Raw genomic sequence first — 23,855 nt, 5'->3', positions numbered from 1 at the left:
AAGGGGATAAATATTTGTCTGGTTATAGCGCTAGCCAGACGCTGGATTCAGACTTCAGTCTTGCTGTGAGATGAGAATAAATCAGAGTTCAGAGCCGGAGTGCAGACCTCTCCTGTTTGGGCAGCACAATGGGCTGTGATGAGCTGTTAAAGGGTGCGAACATCGGGGAGGGGGGGACGGGACGGGGGATCCCGCTGAATCTGGATCAATCCAGCCTCATCCCCTTTCCTTCCGAAGAAAAGGAGCCGGACACTGGTTCGAGGGTGAGGGCAGGGTTCTGCCCCTCTAATCCGCTCTCACGAGACCCCACCTGGAGTACTGCCTCCAGCTCTGGAGCCCTCAACATAAGAAGGACATGGACCAGTTAAAGAGGGTCCAGGGAAGGGCCACAAAGATGATCAGAGGGCTGGAGCACCTCTCCTATAAGGACAGGCTGAGAGAGTTGGGGCTGTTCAGCCTGGAGAAGAGAAGGGTCCAGGGAGACCTTATAGTGGCCTTCCACTATCTAAAGGGGGCCTACAGGAAAGATGGGGAGAAACTGTTCAGTAGGACCTGTTGTGATAGGATGAGGGGTAATGGTTTTAAAACAGAGGGAGGTAGATTCAGATTAGATATTAGGAAAAAAATTTTTACACTGTGGGTAACACTGGCACAGGTTGCCCAGAGAGGTGGTGGATGCCCCATCCCTGGAAACGTTCAAGGCCAGGTTGGACGGGACTCTGAGCAACCTGATCTGGTTGGATGTGTCCCTGCTCCTTGCAGAGAGGTTGGACTAGATGACCTTTGAAGGTCCCTTCCAACCCAAACCATTCCATGATTCTGTGATTCGGGGAGAGGCTGAGGCGCTGCGGGGCGCCTGTGAGCGGGGCCGGTATCCAGCATCCGCCGGGCTGGGCGGCATCCACTGCCTCGTCCCTCCCGGCAGCGCGGAGAGGGAGAACAGGTAGGACCCCGCCGTCCGTGTTCGTTCCCCCCCTCCCCAAACCCCCGCCCCACCCCGCGCAGACGCCGCTGCGGTCTCGCTCCGCGCTCGCCGCGCCTCGGGAGTGTCGGCCGTGCGGGGAGGGCGGGTGCGGTGGGTTCGGGGGGGCCGCCTGCCATTGTGCTGAAGGCGCGGGTGGGCGCGGGGGCGCGGCGGTGTCCGTGCCGCTCTGCCGGGCCGTTCCGCTCCCTGCCGCCGGCGACGGGCGGGCCTGGGCGTGCGCGGGGAAGCCGCCCGACAAAACACCGCATGTAAGTAGATGCCTACCGGTGCGCGGCTGCCTTTGTTCCTTGAAAGGTGTCAGGAGGCGCGCGGGTGGTTTTCGGAAGGTGCCGCTTCGCCGCTGCCGGGGAATTGAAGGGCTGGGCTGGTTCTCTCCGCTCCCTTCTGTTTTTCCTTTGTTAGCGTTTTCCCCCGGAGTCCCGCATTCATCCGGCTTCGCTGAAAAGCAGGAGCTGTCAGAAAGACGTGTTTGTTTTTTGTTTTTTTGTTTTTTTTTTTCCTTTTTTTTTTTTTTTTCCCCGCCGATGCTGCTCCGCCGCGGCATCGCTTTGTTCCGGCTCCCCTGAGCCGTTTGGCACCGGACGCCCCTCGCCTCCCGCGGGGCCGCGGCGGCCGCCGCTTTTAGGGGGCCGAAAGGCAGCGGGCACCCCCGGCCCCCTGGCCAGGCCCCGGAGCAGGTAAGGTGGAGGCAATGCTGTTTTGCGTGGGAACTGGGTGTCCGGCACAACCTCTTCAGCTGGAAAACATCTGGTGATGGAGACGGAGATGACAACGGTGCACATCTATTCTGTGCCAATAATACAGCTTTTTAACGAATGAGGGTTTCTTTTTTATTATTATTATTTTAATCATTTTTTTTCCACGAGTCAATTACAAATCCGTGTCTCTCTACTTGTGATCCACTAAACGTCATTTTGCCTCTACTCGGTCGTTTTTAAGTGTAAAAATGCCCTGTGAAAACCACAGTTCAAGGGGTAAACAGAGACCTGGAAGCCACGACGGTGCGTCCTGAAAATTTAATGTGCCCGAGAATAATGGCACTGAAAGTGAGCTGCTCTCAGGTGGATGGGGGAGGGGGGCACTGTGAAAGGAAAAAGGCATTCGTGACCACAGGCCTCATAACAGAGATTCTGCCAATAATAGATCCATTGATAATGTAATTTATTCTATTCCCAAACAGATATTCTGTACATACATTAAACGGTGTACAGCAATTGCATGAGAAGAGCGCTTTTCTTGGAATCTGAGCTATTTAAGCTACCCAACAGCAGGAACGTGTAGCAGATTTCATACATTAACATTTAATTTATATTTATGACAATCTGTATTCGAACAGATTAAAGATGAAGCATTGGAGGCAGGACTGAATTTCAGTTGGTATTTAGTAATGCACAGGCAAGAAATTCCCGTCACCAAAATAATTCTAATTGCACCTTGCTTAGACAATTAGGCCTTTTAACTATATCAAAACATTAATCAGTGGGCATAAATGTTGCTGCGAGCTTCTTCAACACAGCCATGGATATTTTTTACCGTCGGCAGTAGTTAGCAGTTCCGTATATAGCTTCCTTTATGTGGTTTGAATCCAGGTCAGGAATTCATCAAACTGACAAATCCAGCTCTTCCTTGGCTGCTGTCGGTTTATCAGGTTAGAGGCTCTGTTTGGTTCTGAATGTTTCATTGCAACAATGAGCTTGAATTTGATGCTGTGAAGTGTATCAAAACTTTACATGAAAGTGATTTGTGTATTTATTTATGACCCAGTTTGATGATGATTACAAGAGTTACCTTGAAACCTTTATTAATAAATATGGCATGTAGCAAAGAGATTGCTGCTGGTTGTTACCGGGTCTTTTTTCTCCAATAGGAAAACATCTCTCAGCAGAGCATCCTATCCTAAAATTAAGGACCCTTTCCAAACATCCGTTTGGGCAATCTTGCACTTTAGAGAGAATTGCTTCACATTTCTGAGCAATGGTTATTTTTTTTCCTATATGCTGTATAATGGGATTTTAAAAAGTGCACTGGTAGCAGACATGGTTGGTGTAGAGTATGAATGTCTTGCTGTGTTCTCTGCTAAGACATTGACTTTTTTTCTTTCTTTTTTTTTCTAAGTTTGTTCCTTATGGGTCTTATTTTGGTCTGACATCTTGTGAGGTTATGCAGGTAGTAGCAGTGGTGAATTGGTAAGGCGTTAGGTAAAATCCTTTTTTTAACATCCAGTTCCTGAAAACTTAAACAAAATATATTTAGTTTTAAAAGAGACTGTTACTTCAGCAATAATGTTTCATTTTAATTGCAAATACTGAAAAGCAGCCTTTTTAGTTTCATACTTCTGATTACAGCAATAAGAATAACTTTTGCAGTTTCTTCTGCTTTGCCTCTCAGTCCCTCTGAATACTGTTTTGCCAGGTATCTCAGTCACTGAAGATTGATACATCTGTGTGAGTAAGGTAGCTTAGGGTTATTTTAATATATTCCTACTGTAGATGTGTCAGGTAAGCTCTTTGTAACTAAGAAATACATGGCATAATAAGCGTTGACTGAAATGTGATGATGAGTTTATGAATATGAATGTATTTGGTTGTTGTTTTACAAGGAAGTCTAACATAAACAGAATTTTTATATAGACAGCGTAAGCTTAAATGACTGTAGTTTGATTTTTTTCCTCACAAGCCAAAAGAAGAAGAAGATTTTTTTTTTATATTCTGAATTATTCATATTAAAAAATTGCTGACTCTGATTGTTAGGAGATACATTTTTTTTTCCCTCACACAAAATCAATGCAGTCTTTTTTTCCATAAAGGCCCAAATAAGAGAGTTGTAGCAAATACGGATAAGCCTGCTACTGGCATGTTAGAAAAGTACAGGTGATATCTTTAGAGTCAACAGACTCAGGGCAATATAGTTGCGTAAAGCTTCCGTCAGCATGATGTCAATATTGAGATGCTCGGGACACCTATGTATTGCCATGGATCCCATGGATTTCAGTAAGATAAAGTCATATGAAGTGCACATTAGAACAGAATTCATCAATTTTGAATACTGTGATAGAAGACAACCTAAAGTTACAGTGTTAACTTTAATTACATTAGTGCTTCCACTGGAGGGCCCAAAGTCTATTTTATTATCTATTATTTAAATCAATTAGTGATGGATTAAAAAGTGTGCTTGTTTCCATGGAGACTCTGTGAGTTCTGTCCTTAGGAAACAATGAGTTGTTCTGTAGATCATAGGCTTATTGTTTCCAATCACTTCCGGAAGGGATTTTCACTCCTTTTGATTCTCGGCATTGCATACCACATGATTTCATTGTTTAAGAACTAAAATATATTTTCTCAGAAGTGTACATAATTTACCCTTACTTTACATTCAGCATTTACACTTCAATTGATGAAATCCTACAAAGAAATAAAATTGACTTGTAGCAAACAGTTTTTAGTTAGTACTGCTAATGCATGGACTGAATGACAGTGATTTGTTAATTAAGTTCAATGGCGAGAAAAATGTAAAGATCTTGCTGCATGTTACCCTGGCTGACGCTGCAGTTGTGCAACACATTAAGTGAAGATGATTCAGATGCTACTATAAATGTATAAAGTACATGAATACATTTTTAAATATAGTTCAGCTTCTCCTTTGTGTATGCATGCTGTGTGCCGCATTACAGAAATACAAGTTTCATGCCTCTAACTAGGACAATTAAGAAAATACTGTCATATTCAGCTGATCTGAGTTCAGGAGACTGGGTGACGTGGCTAAGCGAGGGTAGTGATGACTTTTCTGTTGACTACCTTCACTTGTGATAACCAACACATGTAGTCAAATCAGTTAAGTCAAATGCTTGACATCCCAACTGCGCATTGAAATGTTTGAGCTTATTATTTTAATGATAACACATATACAAGCTTTATTTTCTTCACGTTTATTGCCTTAAGAAAAATGATATGAAAAGGATCCAATAAATAAAAGCTTTCCTTGCACATTAGTGTTCAGGTGTGCAAAATGCTGTGGGCATTGCCAACCTGCTTGAACACCTTTTCCATGACTCAGCGTGTTTTGGCAGTCAGCAGTCAGACCTGGGCAGCCTCATAAAGCAGCTCAATCTAGTGATTTGTGGTGAGGCTTCTGTAGGAGGATGCTGCACGTAAGAGATTACATTTATTGTTAAGCTGAAATGTGGAGGGAGCATGATGAAAAGAACACAAGTGAACTGAAGCGTACAAGATGCTGACTTTCATGTTGCTGTTCAAAGAAAGTTGATTTTCTTCAAAGTAGCATGCTGTCTTTCTCTGTGGCCTTTAATAAGGTCACATTTGAAACTCTTTAGCATAGGAAGAAAAAAAAAATTGGTACCATTACAGTGATCTGTAGAACAGTTTGGCCCAGGAGACAAAAGCAGGGATAGAAACCCATGTGAATTCATAGTATCTGTGGGTATCTGTTGGCGTGCACGTGATATAGTTGGGTTGAGCAGCATCTGCCAAAAAAAATTGAACTGTCTTCCCCATTGCAAAACCTCTTTTCTGTTGCTTATAACTTTTTGCCAAGTTTTAACCGTGTGGGCTGTAGTTCATCACATGTCTGTATGACTCAGGCTAATTTTTTTTTCAATTCAGCCAAATGATTAATTGAGACTTAGGCTAATAGTTTTTAATCTTGTTGAAAAAAAATTAGAAATCCTAAGACCTTTTGGAAACATGGTATTGCCATTCTGGTTTGTATCTAGGCTCTAGATCCTGCTAAGACAGTGTCCTGTTGTCCAAGATCTGCATTTTTATTATCTTCATGAAAGCCTGCCCAACTCTTCTGTCTTATGTCTTCAGAATACTGTAGTTTTGACACATTCACCCATGAAAACTTTAGCAAATAAAATGAGAGGTTACATGCTTATTCAAACACCCAGTACTGCAGAGTATTTTCAACAGTGATCTCAGTGGTGCTTGCTACCTGTGCAGTTGACATCTAATCAGAGTGGGACTGTGAGTATACTAGAGACGGAATCAAAATTCAGTTATTCAACAGGACAAAAATATTGTAGTTATCAAGTGTATAAGGAAGGGATTGGCTGGTAATTCTTTAGAAGAGCTATGGTTTGTGGTAGATTACTTGAGGAGTTGCTGCAATAAAGACAAACATTGTATTGCGACATGTAGATAGGACACCAACATGGAACGCACCAGACATGATACTTCCATTCCATGCAGCAGTCCTCCTCAGCTGTAACATCATATCCAGTTGGGGTGCACCCTTCAAGAAAGATGTGGATGAACTGGAGAGAATCCAGAGGAAAGGAATGAAAATAATTAAAGATTTAGACAACGTGGCCTATGAAGGAAGGTTGAAAGGTCTGGAGTTGTTTCAGCCCCAAAGAAAGAAGAGTGGCAGGGTGAACAAGACATGATAACTTTTAAATGTCACAAAGCTGCTGTGAAGCAACGTTCTCCATGCCTGTGCTCAACCAGATGATACATAATGGGTTCAGCATTAATGAAACTGGAACAATGGAATAGATCATTGAATTGGGACTTTGGGGATTTTAGCATCATTAAAAGTTGGTTGAATATCAGTCAGGAACAACATAAATATAGTTGAATTATTTCTGGAGCAGTGTGGTGGAAAAAAAAAAATCACTCTTCGAGGTCTCTTCTAGCCTTACGAATCCTCAAAATCTATGCTCCCTGATGTCGACCAGATTGTACCTTTTTCCCCTCTCAAATGCTGTGGCTGGTAGGATTGCCTGTATGTGACATCTCCAGAGTGAGCAGCTGTGTGAGTGGAGCGGCTCAGAACTTCCCCTGTAATCTCTTGTTTAGGATCAAATCTGACATTCTCTCATTTCATAGTGGTTCCTCTGCTGGTGCTTGGGCAGAAAGTGTGAGGGGTCAAAGGCCGGGTGGCTTTGGGAGGAACCTGAGATCCAAGTGACATAGGGAAGAGGAGGACTGGAGACCAGGGGTACAGATTCACAAGAAACTGGGCTGTGTGATGAGTAGGATAGTACATGAAAATGGGACATGACATGAAAAATATGAAGGGGAGCTAAGATTTTGGGGCAGATGACTGGAACTTGGTAAGGAGCAGGATACAGAGTAAGCTAGTAGGTGGAAAGTCAGGTTGCAGAGACTCCCAGTATACTAGAAGCTTTGAAAATTGCAAACTGAGATTGCAAAAGCAAGGAGAAGACTACGGAGTGCCAAGGGAGATAAAATCACACAACTGGGAAAGTCATGTTGGGGACTGTGGGAAAAAAGTAATTAAAGGTTGGAGGAAAATGGCAAACAGTCTTTCTTCTGAAGGTTACACAGTCTTCTAAACCTTAGCTGAGAGCCCACAGCTATGCTCCCAAAGCACTCTTAGCATTTGTGCTTTGGGAGATCCATCGTAAGTGACTTCTTGGTCTTTTCAAGTGGAGAAGGACAACCTGTTACTGCAATCAGCTGTTCTGCTATCTCAGATAACAGAGATCAGCGCTGGGGATGTAAAGACCATAGTGCACCATAATGCTCCTGCTTGGGTGTGCAAAATAAAAGATGCAAAAGAAGCACTTTTTTTTTCCTTTTTAATTTTTTTGACATAGGGGATTGCAGAGTTTGCAAGTGAAAGAAAGGACGTGCCAGAACCAAAGTTCCGTTGTAAGGATTTAGCCTCTTTGCATGCATTTTTTTTTTATTTCAATCTTTAATGGTATTATTTAATTTTCTTTTGCTCACATAACCCAAGCTTCACCAAATGCGCAGAGTGCATCTGCCCTCAGTGTGAATCACGGCTGTGTGCTGAAGGAAGCTGTGGTCTCTAGCGTCTGTGGCATTTGTTGCGGAAGCAGGAAGATATCTGCAGAAATTGAGGCAGAAGGCGGCTTAATTAAAACATTTTTCACTCACTCAAATGAAAAGCATAGCTAAAGGCACCAAAACTAATTAAGGCTTGTTATTGCAATTCTGACTTTTAAAAATATTTTGGGGTTTTTTTTTTTATTTAGTGTGTAATGGTGATGTACATAAAAGATCAGGTCCTAATTCCCACCTAGACCAGTGTGAAGCATTAGTACCTCCCCACCTCTGGCAAATGACATGAAAAGGAGCTGCCTCTTATGTTGAGAAGATAAAAAGATAAGAGCTTTTGCTTCCCATTTCTGCTTCTAGTGGCAAATAAGACACTTTTTCATAATAAGGCACTTTTTCATACCTTTTTTTGAGGAGAAATCTTGTCCTCGGACTTCACAGAGCTGTCAGAGTAAGTTGCTAAGGAAAAAATGAGGCTGATTTTTCTTATTCTTACCCTCTGCTCGTACACGTGGCTTTTGGTGTTCTTTCCAACCACTCTGCTCCAGCATCTCCTGTTGACAGCGCAAGGGTGGGTTATACTAAACAACCCTGCTCTGGGTTTTTTTTGGCTAGATTAATCTCTCAGCCACCCACACAGCCTGCTGAACACTGTCACGAGTGACTGGGGTCTGGTATCCTGATACCAACACCCGATATTTGACAAACTGCTTGCTTTGGGCGATTGTATTTCCTCAGATAAAATGGGGGAAAAAAATGTCGCTAAGCTTTGGAGCACACAAATGTTTCTTCACGTTGTGTTTGGCCTGGGATTGTGTCCCCTTGGACACTTGCCTGCTGGACCACTCTTTCCAGCAGTTAAAGGATGGATTCCCACTGCCTTGAAGCTCACCTTTCCTGGCACTTCTCAGAAGCCTTTCCAACCAGAGGCTGCGTCAGGAAGAGGTAGCTGAGCTGTAAGCCAGGAGGGTCACTGAAGTAATTTTTTTCTCAGCCCAGGTGTTTTTGTGGAACTATTGTACATTGTCAGAGTGACAGAGAAGATGAAAATCCATTTGTGACTCTGACAGGATGCCGAATGCTTTTATTTGTCAAACAGAATGGTGACAGTGGCATCAGCTGCTAGGTCGCATGTTGCATCGTTTTATCTGCAGCGTGGTTATTTACAAATTGCAGCTTGACTGGTTTGAGAAATCACCTTCAATTTGCTGTAGTCTGGATCCAAAACCAGTACAGGATGATGCCATTTCATCTCTCTGTGGCTCTCAGATTCTCTTCTGGGGTATTTGTGACAACCATTGTCCATTTTCAGGTGCATGGGATAGCTCTTCCTCCTTACAGCAGTGACCGGTTAGCAAAGGGGCGTTCTCCTGGGCAGGAATAGAGCTCCTGCAGCTCACCCTCTGTAGCTTTGGTTCTTCAGCTGTCACACTGAACAGGAGAAATATCTCATCTAATAGTCCACTGCAAGCCAGGCTTTGCAAGTATTGTCCTAGATTTGATGAGTGGCAGCTGACCTGGAGATAGGTCCACTGAGGACTGGAGGACATACTCTCCTAACTCTACTTGGCTTACACTTGATGTTTTGTCAACACTGGACAAGACAGAGGTCTATACTCAGGACTGCGTACTTAGGTGAACATGGCAGTAGACACAAATTGCAAGTGTTACATTTGGCTTTGGACTGTGTGTACTCCTGATGGCAGGTTGATCACAATTTTGGGGTCAGTTTTTAAATGTTTTTTGATTATGGGATGTCCTGTCCAATATTTTGGTGGGAATGCCTCTTTATCCCTCTCCCTCACCTCTTCTTTTGTCCATAAATTATTGAGACTTGGTTCATCCAGCACCAGACCATCAAACAGTAGTTTTTGTCTCTCAGGCCCTGCATGGTCCAGCAGATGATCTGAATCATTTCAAGCCAATGAGTATGATAGCATTTTAAGAACTGATTTTTGGAACTGAAATTTTAAAGGCAGTCTTGTTTTCCATGGAGACACAGAGGGATAAGGAGTGTGCTACCCATGGGTAGTGTTGGAGTCAAAGGGTTTTTTTTTACTGAAGAATTTGTTCACATACATACACTGGGTATGTGAATGTGCATGTAAGGCTATATACCTTGAAGAAACTCCTGTTGTTGGTAAAGGACTTTCCTTTCCATCTTCATGGATTTTCTGTGTACAGCTATATCACTTAAACTAACCTGTTCACATGGGGTCCTAAATTCTGTGTTCTTCAGTGCCTCAGTTAGGATTTCTAACTAATTTTAATTAAGTCCAATTAATAGAATTGCTTAACATTATAACTCTGACTGCAGTCGACAGTTGTGTTTTAAATATGTAAATAACCAGAAAGGGTTAAGTAGTCTCAAAAAAGCAGGCATAGACGTTTTAAATTGGACACCCAAAATCAGTGACTGTGTCTTTATGATAATTTCATGTATGGCTCTACTTCTGCCAAACAGGACAAAAACATCCTCCTTGCTTCCAGGGTGCTCTGCACTGTTGACTCTTCCCATCAAGACTTGTGTGTCCCAGTCACCAGTCTGTCTCACTGGCCACTTTTGATCTTTGGGAACCTTGGCTCTCTGAGATGTACACTCTTTGGTATTGCTGCTCACTCGTGGCACAGGGCACAACTGTCCACAGGTGTCTAATCCCAGTGCTTCTGGGGACTAGACTGGCTCAGTTTTACCCAGCCGCACAACTGAGTTGCATATTGAATTTGTCATGCGCATTTCTTTTTGCAGAACTATATTGCATGTGGCAAGCGTAAGAGTATCCTGTAATACACAATGGAGTCCCGGCAGTAAACCCACAAAAGCCCAAGCAATGACTCTCCATTACATATATGCAGTCAGTTCTTTACAGATTGCATCATGGACTCTGCTGTTGGTTATCATAGAATCATAGAACGGTTTGCATTGGAAGGGACCTTCAAAGGTCATCTAGTCCAACCCCCCCTGCAAGGAGCAGGGACATCCCCCACTATATCAGGTTTCTCAGAGCCTCACCCAACCTGGCCTTGAACGTTTCCAGGGATGGGGCATCCACCACCTCTCTGGGCAACCTGTTCCAGTGCTCTACAACCATCAGTGTAAAAATCTTTTCCCTAGTGTCTAATCTAATTATGATCTTTTATTGTGTAGCTCTTACAAATGTCAATTCATTACTTTTGCCATATGCAAACTACTAATGCGAGTTCCTCCACTTTAGTAGCACCGTTTTTTTCATGTTGTGTAGCTGTTAGAAGGTGTCATTCTTAAGCTTGCCTCTACTTCAGTTAATTGCACAGATATAATAATGAACATAATTCTATATGTTCTATTTTGTATATAGAGAAAGATATGTTCTATAAATTACAAATATTTATATACTGTAGATCTGCGTCTAGATCTGGACGGATAGAGCCTCCGTGAAGCATACTGATGATAAAATACTGACTGCGCTAGAAAAGTTTGTGAGGAAATGAATCATTTGGTTTCCAGAGCAGAGCATGACTACTGTGTGGCAAATTAAGCCTTTGTTTCTAAACAAGAAGAAAAATGTTGCCTAACTGCCCATTAAGTCAGCTTCAGTTTTTCTATTCTCTAACCTGTTGGTGCTTATCTCATGAATAATAATGATTTTAAGTAATGTTTTGGGTGCCATATCATGTGTGTTTGTGTATCACTGGATACATTTGTGCAATGTTTTGCTTTTTTTGGGTCAGTCTGAGGCTGTCAAGTAGATGTTTCCTGTTCTTTATAGATGCTGTCTGTAATGCACTTTACGCTTCATGCATTTTCTTTACTTGGGCCATGAAGGCCTCATAGCCCAGAATGAGTTAGTCAAAATATGAACACTTTTGTTTTTGAGACACAGCTAATGTTCTAAATACCTCAACTGACATGTTTAGGATTTTCAGAAAAACTTTATTTTAAAATAAGATATTTTAAAAATGTAGATAATCCTAACTGCCTTTGAAGGAGATTGGACTAGATTCCGATTTCTTGAAACAAACCCCAAATCTCAACCTTGTTTTCTAGCACGCAAAGGAAAAAAAAAACCCAACAAAACCAAAAAATCCTATTGTCAAGGGTTTTTTTTTAATATTCACTGTAGCTTGGCAGTGCTGTGCAATTTAGGATACAATACAATACTGAGTTCATAATTTAAAGCTTTTGAACATTCTAAGTTCAGCACTTTCAGACTATGAAGTTGCTTCATCCATGAGGAAACAGAAGGAAAATGGAGGTAACAGGGGAAACACCCCACAAAACTCTTTGACTTGGCTTTAACTTTTGTCATTTAGTGCATCAGTTTAATTCCCTTCTGTCCTCTCTTCCAAATGAAAAAACAACCCCCATTCCCCACAGAATCCTGCCTTTTTTTTTCCTTTTTATCTTCAACAAAGATTCAAGTACAGAAAAGATTTTAGCACTAGCAGTATTTTTCCAAATGTAGAGTCTACATCTGTGATTCTAATTATATAATAATGTATTTATTAAATGTTATAACACAGTAAAGGTGTGTGTACATATAAATACACAAGTGTATTGTTAAATATCATGTAATAAATAATACAATTAATGATTATCCCAAACAATGTGTTAGGGAAATAACTTCATGGACCATGATTTGATTGACCTGTTCTGCAGCCCCTGTGCAAATACTTAAAAAGCCGCCTCACTGCGCTGCCATCCCAAACTGCCTTTGCCGGGAGCGGGGATTTCGGCAGGGAGAGGTACACACCGGTCTGGGAGCAGAGGCAGCACATGCAAGGTTTCGCTACATGGTCATCAGTGCTTGCAAGAGCAGTGCCAGGCTTCGCTGAGGAAAGAGGAGAAAGGAGTACGTGCTTGTTTCTGTTAGATACCTCAAACTGCACTGCCGGCTTTGCACTTCTCAGCAATTAATTGCGCTTACCCATCGCTCTCTTATCACTTAAAACTTTCAGCTCTCTCCTGTGACTTTAAGGCCAGAAGTTTTTGTTAACCTGTCAGTCTGCAAACAGAGAGGCCTGTTTTATGCCCTTTCCTGACAGCAAGTGTGATTTTTTTTTTAAAGCCCCATTAATTACATTTGTAGGGCTGTGCATTGTTGGTATCGGTCAGAAGAAAAGAGGCAGCTTGGGCTTTTTTTCCGAACAGTCTTTTAAAGTTGCAGAAAAAACTTCTTGTTACTAAATTTCAATAATTGAGTTATCAAATTTCAATCATCAAGCTATCAAATGTCAATAATTTATAATATTACTAGCATAATAATTAATTAGTGGTGTTGCACGGCAAGGGATAAGCTGCCTTGATGAGAATTATGTCATGGTTAACGTGAGCTGAGTAAGCAAATAACTGATGTCAGACTTCTAGGGAGGTAAGAAGCTGAAGACATTAATGTCTTTGAGAAACTTATATCAATGTATTTTTTTTTTAATCTCTTGGTATATGGGGATGGAAAGCAGTCTTCTATCTCAATAAAAACGTGAGAAATAAAAACTTGATGGCTGTTTTCAGGCTTTTCATTGGGTGATTTAAATTAGAAAAATACAGAATGATTAGACCATGTGCAGGCACCTTGTAATCTTCTGGAGCTGGCGACTGAAGAAAGTGAGCTCTTTTCTTCTTGTACTGTTCAAAGGTTGCCCTCCAAAAACATTCCAGCGATGTTTACCTTTGATATTTCTGTTAAACGCTACCAGAGATCCCCTGTGAAGTGGGAAGCAGATGCAGATGGCTGTAAACAACTACAGGTATCCAGGAGTCTGCTCTTGACTTCTGATGAGGGTTCTGAGAGCAGGACTGGAGCCACACCAGTGTGTTGAAATATGGTGAATCTGGAGGTCATGTTGCTGCATTTTCTGGCTTTGTGAGTTTTGGGGTTTTAGTGGGGGAATTAATATCTTATGGCAACTTCGAGGTTCAGGAAAGCAGAACACTACTGTCAGGCAGGCAGTGACACTGCTGGCAAGGATGTTCAAGTCATACGAATTTAGCAGACTACTGTTAAACTTAAAGAGTATAAGAAGACGCAGAGTAGCCATTTTGACACTTTCATCCTTTTCTAAAGAAGTTTGAATGTCTCATAAGCTGTGCAATGATTTTTTTTTCCCCTGTAATTACTTCTGGTTTATTATTTCTTAGTTACTTTTGCACAAATCCCCTATCATAGCTGATACTAGTGTCAAGTGCGACAGCTTGCATGTACAGATCCTAGACATGGGTGATGGTGGCAGCAACTGTGACCTTTAGTTTAACTGCTTGCCAGGCACCTCATGAACCTGGTTAGAGGGGAATTTTGGGAAGCGATCAACTCCTAGATATTTTTTGTTCGACTTTTTTATCCGTCACCAAGATCTGGAAGTCCACTTTGCCAGTTATGTTAAAATGATGCCAAAAATAAATATTTGCAGCTGGTAAGCAGGTTTACAAATCAGGGAGCAGAGCTTCACTGTGCATGGTGATGTAGAAGAAAGAGACTGTAAATTTGGGGTCTTCTGTCTGCACCTTCATCCTTCCCATGGAGGGAGGAGCACGTGGGCTTCTTGTGCAGTTGACAGCCATGTGAATGTGGTGTGTGTGGTCAGACTGGTGAGAAAGCAGCTTGCAGGCACAGAGACTGACTTTTAAAATAGCTTTTTGCTACCTCAGGTGATTCTCCAGGCAACCTCTCGTTCTGCGGTGCTGAGCCTGCATCCCCCCGATAAATGTCTCTTTATTCTACACAAGAGCAAAATGCATGTGGCTAGCAATAAATGACATTACAGCTTCCTTACTTAAATGGCAAAAATTACAATACAAATATAAAGTATGGGATACATTCCTGTCCTTGCAGAGAGCCCCTGGTCCTGGCACAGGCAGCTGCTGGCCCAGTTCCCCGAAATGCCGCCTGATAGAAAGGCAATAAAGCCCCGCTGAGTGTGAGGGAATACCACTGCTGGGATGGCTCCACTGGTCAGCGGGTTTTATCCTCCCTGTAAAACGCTCTGTTAAGTTTATAAAAGATTAAAAGGAGAGGCAGCGCTGTGCTGCACATAGATCTGCTTTCTTGTCAGCCACGTGTGTTGTCTCCACCTGACTGACCATGGTACTTCCATTCTTTCTCTGACTTGCTGCTATTCTTGTAACTTGTGCCTAATTTCTTTTTTTTCTTTTTTCTTTTTCTGATGAGGGAATGCCTAACATTTTGCTAACGTGCAATGCATGCTGCCTTATTCTTTCAGTTGGCATACAATCTAGTCCTCGTGGAGTTTTCTTGAAAAATAATTGGTATTCATGTTTTTATTTTATCTTCTACAAGCTGCACTAATATTTTACATCTTCCCTGGGACTCCAGTGTCATAATGTTCAACAATATTAATATTTTTTATTCAGCAACAGACAAATAGCAGTGCTTCAGTTGCCTTGCAAAATATTACTTATTTTCTAAATATTTAAAGAAGTAATGTTCATGAGCAGTCACTAATTCTGCCATACAGACTTGTTCATTACTAGTTTGTATTGCTGATATGTACATCTGCTCTATGCCTAGGGAGATGGGTTGATTTAAAACCAAATAATTTTTCTAATGGAGGAAACACTGGGACTGATGCTGTGAAACTCGGCTCCTTTCCAGTGCTTTCGAGTGTGAATCAGCCCTGCGCCTCACAGCAGAGTTCACAGTGGGGACCAAGGCCAATGAAAATACACATCAGTTTACAAAGCGGATCCTTTTTATTTATTTTTTTCGTAAAACACATCTAAAGAGGGAATGCAAAACCAGTTCATTGTGTGAAATGTTTTCACTATATATTTTATTTGTTCTTTTTGTTCAAATCAAAACACTTTGGAAGATGGTGTAATAAAGTACACTTTGCACCTAAGGCAAATCTAACTCTGTCCAGAACCTGTATTTTTTCTCAACTATTACTTAATGCATTAATACTATACTTAATACACCGGTACCATGGCTTTTTAATAGTGTTACAGGAAATGGTTTGTAGGTTAATAGATGCTATAGTGAAGTTTCGAACTCTAGTACATCAGGTAACAGTTTAGTAGAGAAGACTGTTTGCTTTAGGAAAAAAAAAACCTCTGTTAGGGAGACATCAGAATAGAGAAAATTCTATGTATTTAATGCATAGAGAAAATAATATAGAATAGAATAATATTTTTTCTTTGTAAATTTAAATATCTGTTAAGGGGATACCAACTTTACATTTTAATATTTCATGTACTGTGAGAGATCTCCTATTCATAAAGCCATTTACAATAAGGCCTGCTTTCATATCTGAAGGACATAAAGGACATTCTCCAGTCAACATAGGTTATTTAAGACACAGGCCTGACTTCAGTAGTCTCAGATAATTGTCAGGATAATGTATAACAGACTTGTCTACCAAAGGCACTAATCAGCATTGCTTTCTGTGAATAGTTTCCTGATCACCTAAACCATTTCAGTGTCTTGTAAAATAAATAAATAAATACATATATATTTACATCTGTTTAGATGCATTTGTTTCTCAAAGCTTTTTTTTGTATTGTAGCATATGAAAATCTTTTCTCCCAAAATTCATAAACTTAATTCAAAAATCAAGTAAACTGTAGCTGTCCAGATTCTCCCCCTGTTTTCCCCAAAGTAACAGATGGTTTTTTGCTCTGTGCTTATTCTTCCTACATCTATGTCTGTTTTTATCTGTGAACAGTTGAATATAGCATTAGTGTCATGCCAATTACTGTCATCATGCAAAATAAGAAACAATATATGAATATTTCCCAGCAATATAAACTACATTTTCATTGCTAGCGAAGGGGAGATGGTAATTATTATTTTTTATTATTTGCAGTTTCCTGTAGGTAAATGTGAACTCTAGCTGGTCTCCTAAGTTGGCAGGACACCAAAACCCAGCTCCAGTCCAAAAACCCTGTGACTGCTTTAGAGTCTTCCTCAGGACCTGAGCTCACAGCTTAGTGCTAAGGAGGGGACACATTTTTTCGGTTCACAGCTGGCTGGCATTGTGCCATCCCTGGTAAACAGGTGACTGATCTTAAAGTCTACATTGACATTTTTGGGGTAGCAGTCTGCTAATTAGCTGAAGTGTTGGATCTATTTAAAAACTGTGTCAGGAGGTGGAGGAATTTGGACCTGTGTCATTTACACTGCCCAATCAAAAACACTCTTGACTGAAGACCTTTTCTCTGTCAGGACATGCAATGGGCTGCCTTGATCCATTCAAAAAAGAAAACTTTTCTGTGCTTATCCTACAGCTGGGCAGGTTGCTGAGGCAGCGTGAGGGATGCAGGATGCCCCATAGCCGGCTCTGCCTCCGCATCTGCAGCTGCTTTGACTCCAGCCTTTTGGTCACAATCTCTCATTTGCACGTCCTCTCTGAGTCACTAGAGGCAGTTTTGTTACTTGTATGCAGGTTGATATCCATTGTAAAATGGCAGTCTTTCCTCTTGTGTGGAAAGTTTACCCCCAGGAGCAGCCATTTACTTTTAGGAGTATGAGCATGTAGGTCGTTTTTGTAGCTAACCTCCCCTGGACTGAATGCAGCGGGCGTTTCATTGGCACAGGGGATCTGGTGACACTGTGTGCCTGCACGACAGTGCACACCATTGCTGAAAAGCATGCACCACTTCTTCTGCAGGTTGCACATCTTTCAGGCAGTACTCTGCTCTCCCTCAGCTGGCAGGTCTCCCGTTGGCCAGAGCTGGTGATTTGGGTACTGGAGTATGGATGAATAATCGTGGAGGTTGTTGACATCTGGAGTGAAGAAAAGAGTTTTCCAGTGCATTAGAAAATGCAGAATGGCATAGAATTCTGTTATATCCTATTAACAGAAAAGCTGGAGTCCTCCTGTGCCTGTGTGTGTGCATAAAGCACTGTTTTCTAAACGTTACCCTTTATTCTTTCCTATTATTAACATAACCAGGAAGAATATTGAGTTTTTTTGATAGTGAGATGTAGATCTCCTCACAGCCGTGGGCTTCCTGAAAAAGCTAAATTCTCATTAAGAAAGGGAAAAGTGAAACAGTTATCACATGAAATAGGTCTGCTATCTCAGGCAAGAGTTGTATTTTTTTCTGCAACTACTAATTGCTGAAGCGTTCTGAAGAACAATGCTCACCCAGATCTGTCTTCTCCTACTTTAGAAAAAGACTTTCAGAAAAGTTGGTGACAGTTTGATCTGAGAAGATATTTGAAAGCTGATTTAATTGAAAGGTATCATGACGATCCTTTACACCTGTTTGAGCTCAACTTATTGAAGTTGTTTTGTAACTGATCTAGGTTACACCAAAATTAAAGTCCATACACTGTTTATTGCATGTTTCCTTATCACGCAGACAAAGCTTATCTAGGTGTAGCTTCCGGAAAATAGATGCAAGTTACTTAATGCCCAGTGGGATATGAAGTTGACAAATGAGGAATACCAGGTTGGCCATGAGCAAAGACTGACAAATGCAGAACTGTGGGTTAGAGTCAAATGTCTTTCTTGTAGTTTTGGCTTTCACACACTTGTGTAACTTTAGGCTAAGCGGTTAACCACTGTGTTCTTCTGCTTCATTATCTATGAAAACATACGCAGCAACATCTGCACTACTTCGTGTGATAACTTAACCATTTGGTTACGTTGTTTAATACCTTTGTGCTTCTAGACCAAACAAAGTGCTATGTTGGTGGGTGTAACTGGAGTCCACAAGAATAAATTTATCTTGAAGACCTACGTAAAAGCAGATCCTGAAGATGTTCTTGCATCTTGGTTATATGTTTTATATCTTGTATGTGTTTAATATGCATGACAAATTTGTTGTGGTAGTGTCCAAAACTACCAGTATGGCTACTAATAGCAATGAGCCTGGAACTGCATTATGCTAGGTCAGGAAAACACAAGTTTCTCTGGTCAGTATGGAAGATAGTGGGGCTTGACTGAGATAAGAATTCTGGGTTTGTAGATGAAGAGGGATCTGATTCTTGCTAGGACTTGCAGGAAGTGATGTCTTAGTTACAACAGTCCCTTACAGATGTTAAATTTACTGTCTGAAATAAATAAGAGATCACAGTGATGTGCCTGGGAGCAAGAAGTCGGTTTTAGTTATGCTAACCTCAAGCTGACATTGTCTCTATGAAGAAGAAGCAGAAGAAGAGCCAGCTCTGGAGAAAGTATCCTCTCGACCTGCTGACGGCTTCATGACTTGGGTAAACAGATCTAGATCAATGCAGAAAACTTGGAGCACCAGCTTTGGGCCTTAAACTCAAAACAGCATCAGAATTTGCTAATCCCTAGCAAACTTATTCATTAATTACCTTGTGTGAGCAGGGGTCCTCTCTTCCTATCTCCATAATGAGCCAGGTATATTTTCCTACCTATACAATGTTCTGTCATACTTTGAGGATCAGTGAGTATTTGCCTTGGACTCTTTAACAGTAGTAATAGTGATGTATTTATTTTTCACTCAAGAATTTCCAGTCATTGGAAGGTAAACTCTGTGCTTTAGCTTGATCTCTGCAGGCCGCTTTCTGCTCTGAAATGGATTACAGTGCTCCCCAGGACTTCAGTTGGAGCAGCGTTACTGTCTAGTATACAGAGAATCTTTTCACAGGTATGATGCATCTAGCATTGCTGGACTGGTAATACACTTCCTTTTGCTTTTTTATACCCACGACAACCATCTAATGTATGTAGTGAATAAGATAAAGGAATGAAAAGAAACTGGTGCAAGCTGGCAAATAAGCAGAGTCCCCCAAGCTCAGCCGCCTGTTGCAAATGAAGAGCTTTCAGAATGGTGAGGAGAATCAGCAGGCTTTGTAACTTGTGTCATAAGCTGTTACTGGTTTTATATGACATTTGTGGTGCTTAAGTGATTTGCTACGCATGTTACAGATTAGATGTGACGAACTACAGAGTTTGGAAGCGGATGTGTGGCTCGGCTCTCAAAGGCAGGCTTGCTGTCAAGGAGCCCCAGTTTGCTGTGCGTGCTTTCTGTCCACAGCGATCATTTCAAGTTGGCTGCAAATGGAGCTGACAATATATAATGTCAGAAACCAGTTTCAGTGTTGAAAGCGGCTATTGTGCTACGCTAGACAACAGAACAAGTCGAGTCACTCTGGGATGTGAGACTCCGCGCTGTGTGACAAGCTGAAATCTAAATAAATATATTCTGTCACCCCAAGGGAAAATTCACTATGCCGTTTACACGGACTGCAGACTTGAGCAGGATATCAGTACTGGCATTGAACCATATAAAAGTGATGATTGTTTTGCTCTTGGTGGGCAATGAGGTTGTTCAAACCTTGTTTGCTTAAGCTTTTAGCCTTACTCAACAATTTACCAATATCATCAGTTTTCTATCCAGATAAATACGAGAAAATTTTCATAAATTCTTTTTTAAATATTATGTTCAGGTGCAGATTAATAGGCTTTTCTCCACAAAAGAACTTTTTAAAAAGGAAGCATACTGTCCATTTTGCAGTGGATGTGGTATCTCAAAGTTCAGTTGAAAATGCATGCTTGTGGTAGAGAAAAGGGAATGTCCTTGTGTTAGAGTTGCTATTTGCATAATTTTTGCCATGTATGTAACTGAAGTAATTTTTCATGAACCAGGTACTTCACAGAAAAATGTAACCAGGCTTTTTGCAGCCTTGTTTGCGGTGTGGTTAGTTTGAGTACTGATAGTCATGTTTTAAGAGTAGGATGAGGGCAGGAGTAGGAAAACAAAATTGCTTTTTTGTCCTTGATTACCAAGCTACTGACCTTCAGTAGGGTCATAGGCAATACCTATACTGCAAATCAAATATCTGTCGAGTATTATTCTAGCAGTAACGTGCTTCAGCATATGTGGAAGTTCCAAGCTGTTCAGAAGTTGTTTCATAGAGCCACGTAGTGTTATAGCAGTATATTAGGGCTGATACTGTAATCCGCCTCTTAATTCCTTCTTTCATCATACCTGCATGAAAACAAGAGTATTACACACGTGATGAACCTACAACATGTTGCTGTTAGTCAAATTTTAAGACCAATTTCTAATCCAATCTTCTTAAAACCAGAACATTGATGTTCTTTTACGTTCAGCGAAACAGACATAAAAATGCAAGAAAACAGTAAATGTTTGTGTCTCTCAGGGAATCCCCTTCTAATCAGTCTTTCCATCTACTTACATAAGGAATGGGATAGAAATCTTCAACAGGGACAGAGAAACAAAGATTTAATTAGGTTATTCTGTGCGTTTCAGATTTTGTAGTGATTCTCAAACTTGGGAAGTAGAAAAACTGAAGGAGCCTGTTAACTGATAGTTACTTAGAATGTAAGTTCTAAACTTTAATTTTAAAGATTATTTTTATTCCTTTTCTGGATACTATGACATAAAATCTGAGTCTATAATCTACGTTATACATGTCAAAAGGTTTGTAGCAATTGCTAAGAAATGTTACGTGTGGAAGTAAAGAAGGGAATGTAGAGTTACTGGAGAAAATAAAAGAGAGGAAAACTTTGTGCGTTAACTCTTAATATTGTATACAGTTCACCTCAGTTCATGTGACTCTTTTTTAAAATGTCACCTTATCATGACACTGCTTTCTTTTAAATGTGTGCTTTAATCCTGTCTCAGCTGTTGCTCATTAGTCAGCCCTTATGAAGTGGTTCGTATTTTATAGATAAGAACTCTTTTCCAGCAATTATTTTAGCCACGAGTCTTGTGCAGCACTCTCACTCTTGAGTGGAAGCTTGCAGAGGCAGCTCCAAGGGCTGAGCAGCAAAAAGTGACCCTTTGCTCTGTTGTTTGGCCATGGGAAGCGTGAGGGTTCATTCTCCTTTGGCTGGGGAAGGAATGCTGGAGCAAAGTCTTGGAGCTACCATCCTAAACTGCTGAAACTTCTATAAAACAGCATGTATATGGCAGGGATGACCAAGCCTGGTTCGTTTGCTCCATGGCCATCTGTGCAGGTTTCCAGCTGATGAGAATATAGGGTTGCAGGACACCTTCTCTGTCCCTGTAACAGGGAAGTTCCCGTCTCGTTTTCACTGAGGGACGAATCTCCTGCTGCGGCCTGGATGCGGAACTTGGGCTGGACTGCAGCCAGCGTACTCTCTGAGGGAACCTGATCCATAGCACCCTGTTGTCAGGGACTGAATGGTGCCAGAAGTTTTAAACGGCTACTTCGGCTGCCAGGACCATAGATAGTATGGACAAGGGCAGGAGGAATGTTTTCTGTGGCCAAGATGCAGCTGACAAAGCTCAGTAATAGAGTATGGTCTAGCTTTGCACAGAGTGCAGGATACCCCTTCTAATGAGAAGGTAGTTGGAAATGTTTGTTTTCTGTGTAGATTGGGAAAATCTGATATTTTTGTCATTGCTGTCTAGGCTAGCTGAATACCACAACTGGAAAAGCTGTGTCAGGGCTCCAGTGGTCTAGCCACACTAGTGGATAGCATCCACCGATGCTCCTGTCGCTGAGCATGGGGTAACAGCAACTGTAGATGCTTTAAGAGAGAAAACTAGATAATTAAAGGATATATAAATGAGATTTCTTAGAATTTTGTGTTCTAAAACTTCACATTTTGTGGATTCTTATACCAGTCTGCGAATACATTTTCCCGTTTATATTATGAATTGCTTAGCATTTGCTGTTTTAGGCACATGTAAACAAGAAGCGTTCAGAACAGTGAAGCAGCTAATGTAACAAAAAGAGGTTGTAAAACAAGTAAAGCTTGATAAAGAAAAAAAAAATCAATGGGGGTGTGTGTGGGGGTCCCTTTTGCTGTAAATATATACCAGCTTGTATAAGAGACTTCTCTTCAAATGAAGCACTATTCATATTATGAATAGCCTTTTCAAGTAAATATGGCTCACTGGCATGAACACAGAATTGCTATGGCTGTCAGCATCTGTTCTTTTCTCCTCAGAACAATTTTTCCATCAAACATTAGCGGCCAAAATGATTTTTAACTATAGTGTAGGACTACATTGTGATTTTCCTACTACAGTCAGTCTGGCAATGAAACTTCTTCCAATAAGAAAGTAAAGCAAGTAAGATTGTTTGGATGAATCCAGCTTGACAAAGCTCTTCCTCCACAACGCTGTTGGTACAGAAAGCATTAATTTTGTAGAATGACACATAGATTTTATGTAAATAAGGGACAGTTCCTTCAGAACAGATGTTTAATACTTAATGAAACTATTTCAATTTATCACCCTGAAAAATTATATTTTATTCTAAATAATAGCCTTACTGTGATTGCCTTTTAAAATGCAGAATTCTATGAGCAACATTTAAAAGAAAAAGCCCTCTTTGTATGTGCTTTTTAAACAAGCGCGTACATCGTTTGTGCTTTGTTCCTAGCACAGTCTCTGCCAGCATCTGCATGAACTTCACCAAGGAACCATCACTATGGTGGATGGAAGCCAATTCTGGCCACCCCTCCTCATCTGTAAAGACTGGCGATGTCTGGTTGCAAGAGCTCATGCAGGAGGCAGATTTTGCAGTCAAAGGAAGCACAGTCCTGAGCAGTAAAGGTGCAATATCTGCTTTTACTGCTTCAGTACACTGACCCTCAGCGAGGAGGGGAATTCCCTACAGGGCAGATCCAGCACTCCTCTCACTTGGCTGGGGTGGGTGCCCAAATTAAGAGAGACGCTTTTCCTCCCTCCTCAGTGGTGGGAGGCTGAGATCTGTTCTTTGTGTCCAGCTAGGGTGGCAGGTAAGATGCAAAGAGGGTGAGATGGCAGCAAGCAGATTTGCTTTATCCGGGGTAGCACTTGCACCACTGCAAGGGATCTGCACTGGTGCAGGGATCGGTGGCACGAGCCTCCCGCCTGCCTTTTGGGCTGGTGTGGATTATACTTGCCTCTAGCTTTATCTCCAAATCATAGATATTTCAAGCATCTGTCACCAAGACATCCTAGCAACTGCGACAAAAATAAAGGTGGGTGAGTGCAAAGCTTTTGCTACAAAGTGGAAGAATTTAGGGAGGTTATAAAGCATTGCTCACTGTAAGCCTCCCTGTCAGCTAAAATTCCTGAAGTTCCTGCGAGGCAGAGGCAAAGAACTCCCACCTGCCCTGGCAAAGAGGAAGGATGTTGATATAACCACACACAACGTGAGGGGAGAAGTCTATTTATAGTGTTTTATTAA

The 23,855-nt window shown here is 41.4% G+C and overlaps 1 protein-coding gene across 4 annotated transcripts in view; it reads left to right on the top strand.

Moving 5' to 3' along the window:
* The first annotated feature begins 868 nt into the window (after nt 1–868).
* The window catches only part of CRACD (capping protein inhibiting regulator of actin dynamics), a 132,422-nt gene continuing 109,435 nt past the window's right edge, over nt 869–23,855 (top strand). For 3 of the 4 annotated variants that reach the window (XM_086746070.1, XM_086746069.1, XM_086746067.1), the window contains exon 1: nt 1,134–1,233. The gene's annotated coding sequence lies outside the window, so the exon portion shown is untranslated. Of the gene's footprint in view, nt 944–1,133; nt 1,234–23,855 lie in introns of those variants that run through there. The other variant, XM_086746068.1, reaches the window with a different exon arrangement.

Source organism: Chlamydotis macqueenii, chromosome 4, assembly GCF_036417535.1.
Source record: "Chlamydotis macqueenii isolate bChlMac1 chromosome 4, bChlMac1.mat, whole genome shotgun sequence".
In the NCBI taxonomy this organism is placed as follows: Eukaryota; Metazoa; Chordata; class Aves; order Otidiformes; family Otididae; genus Chlamydotis; species Chlamydotis macqueenii.
Note: the sequence above shows the minus strand (reverse complement) of the source record. Positions and strands in the feature narration are given on the sequence as shown.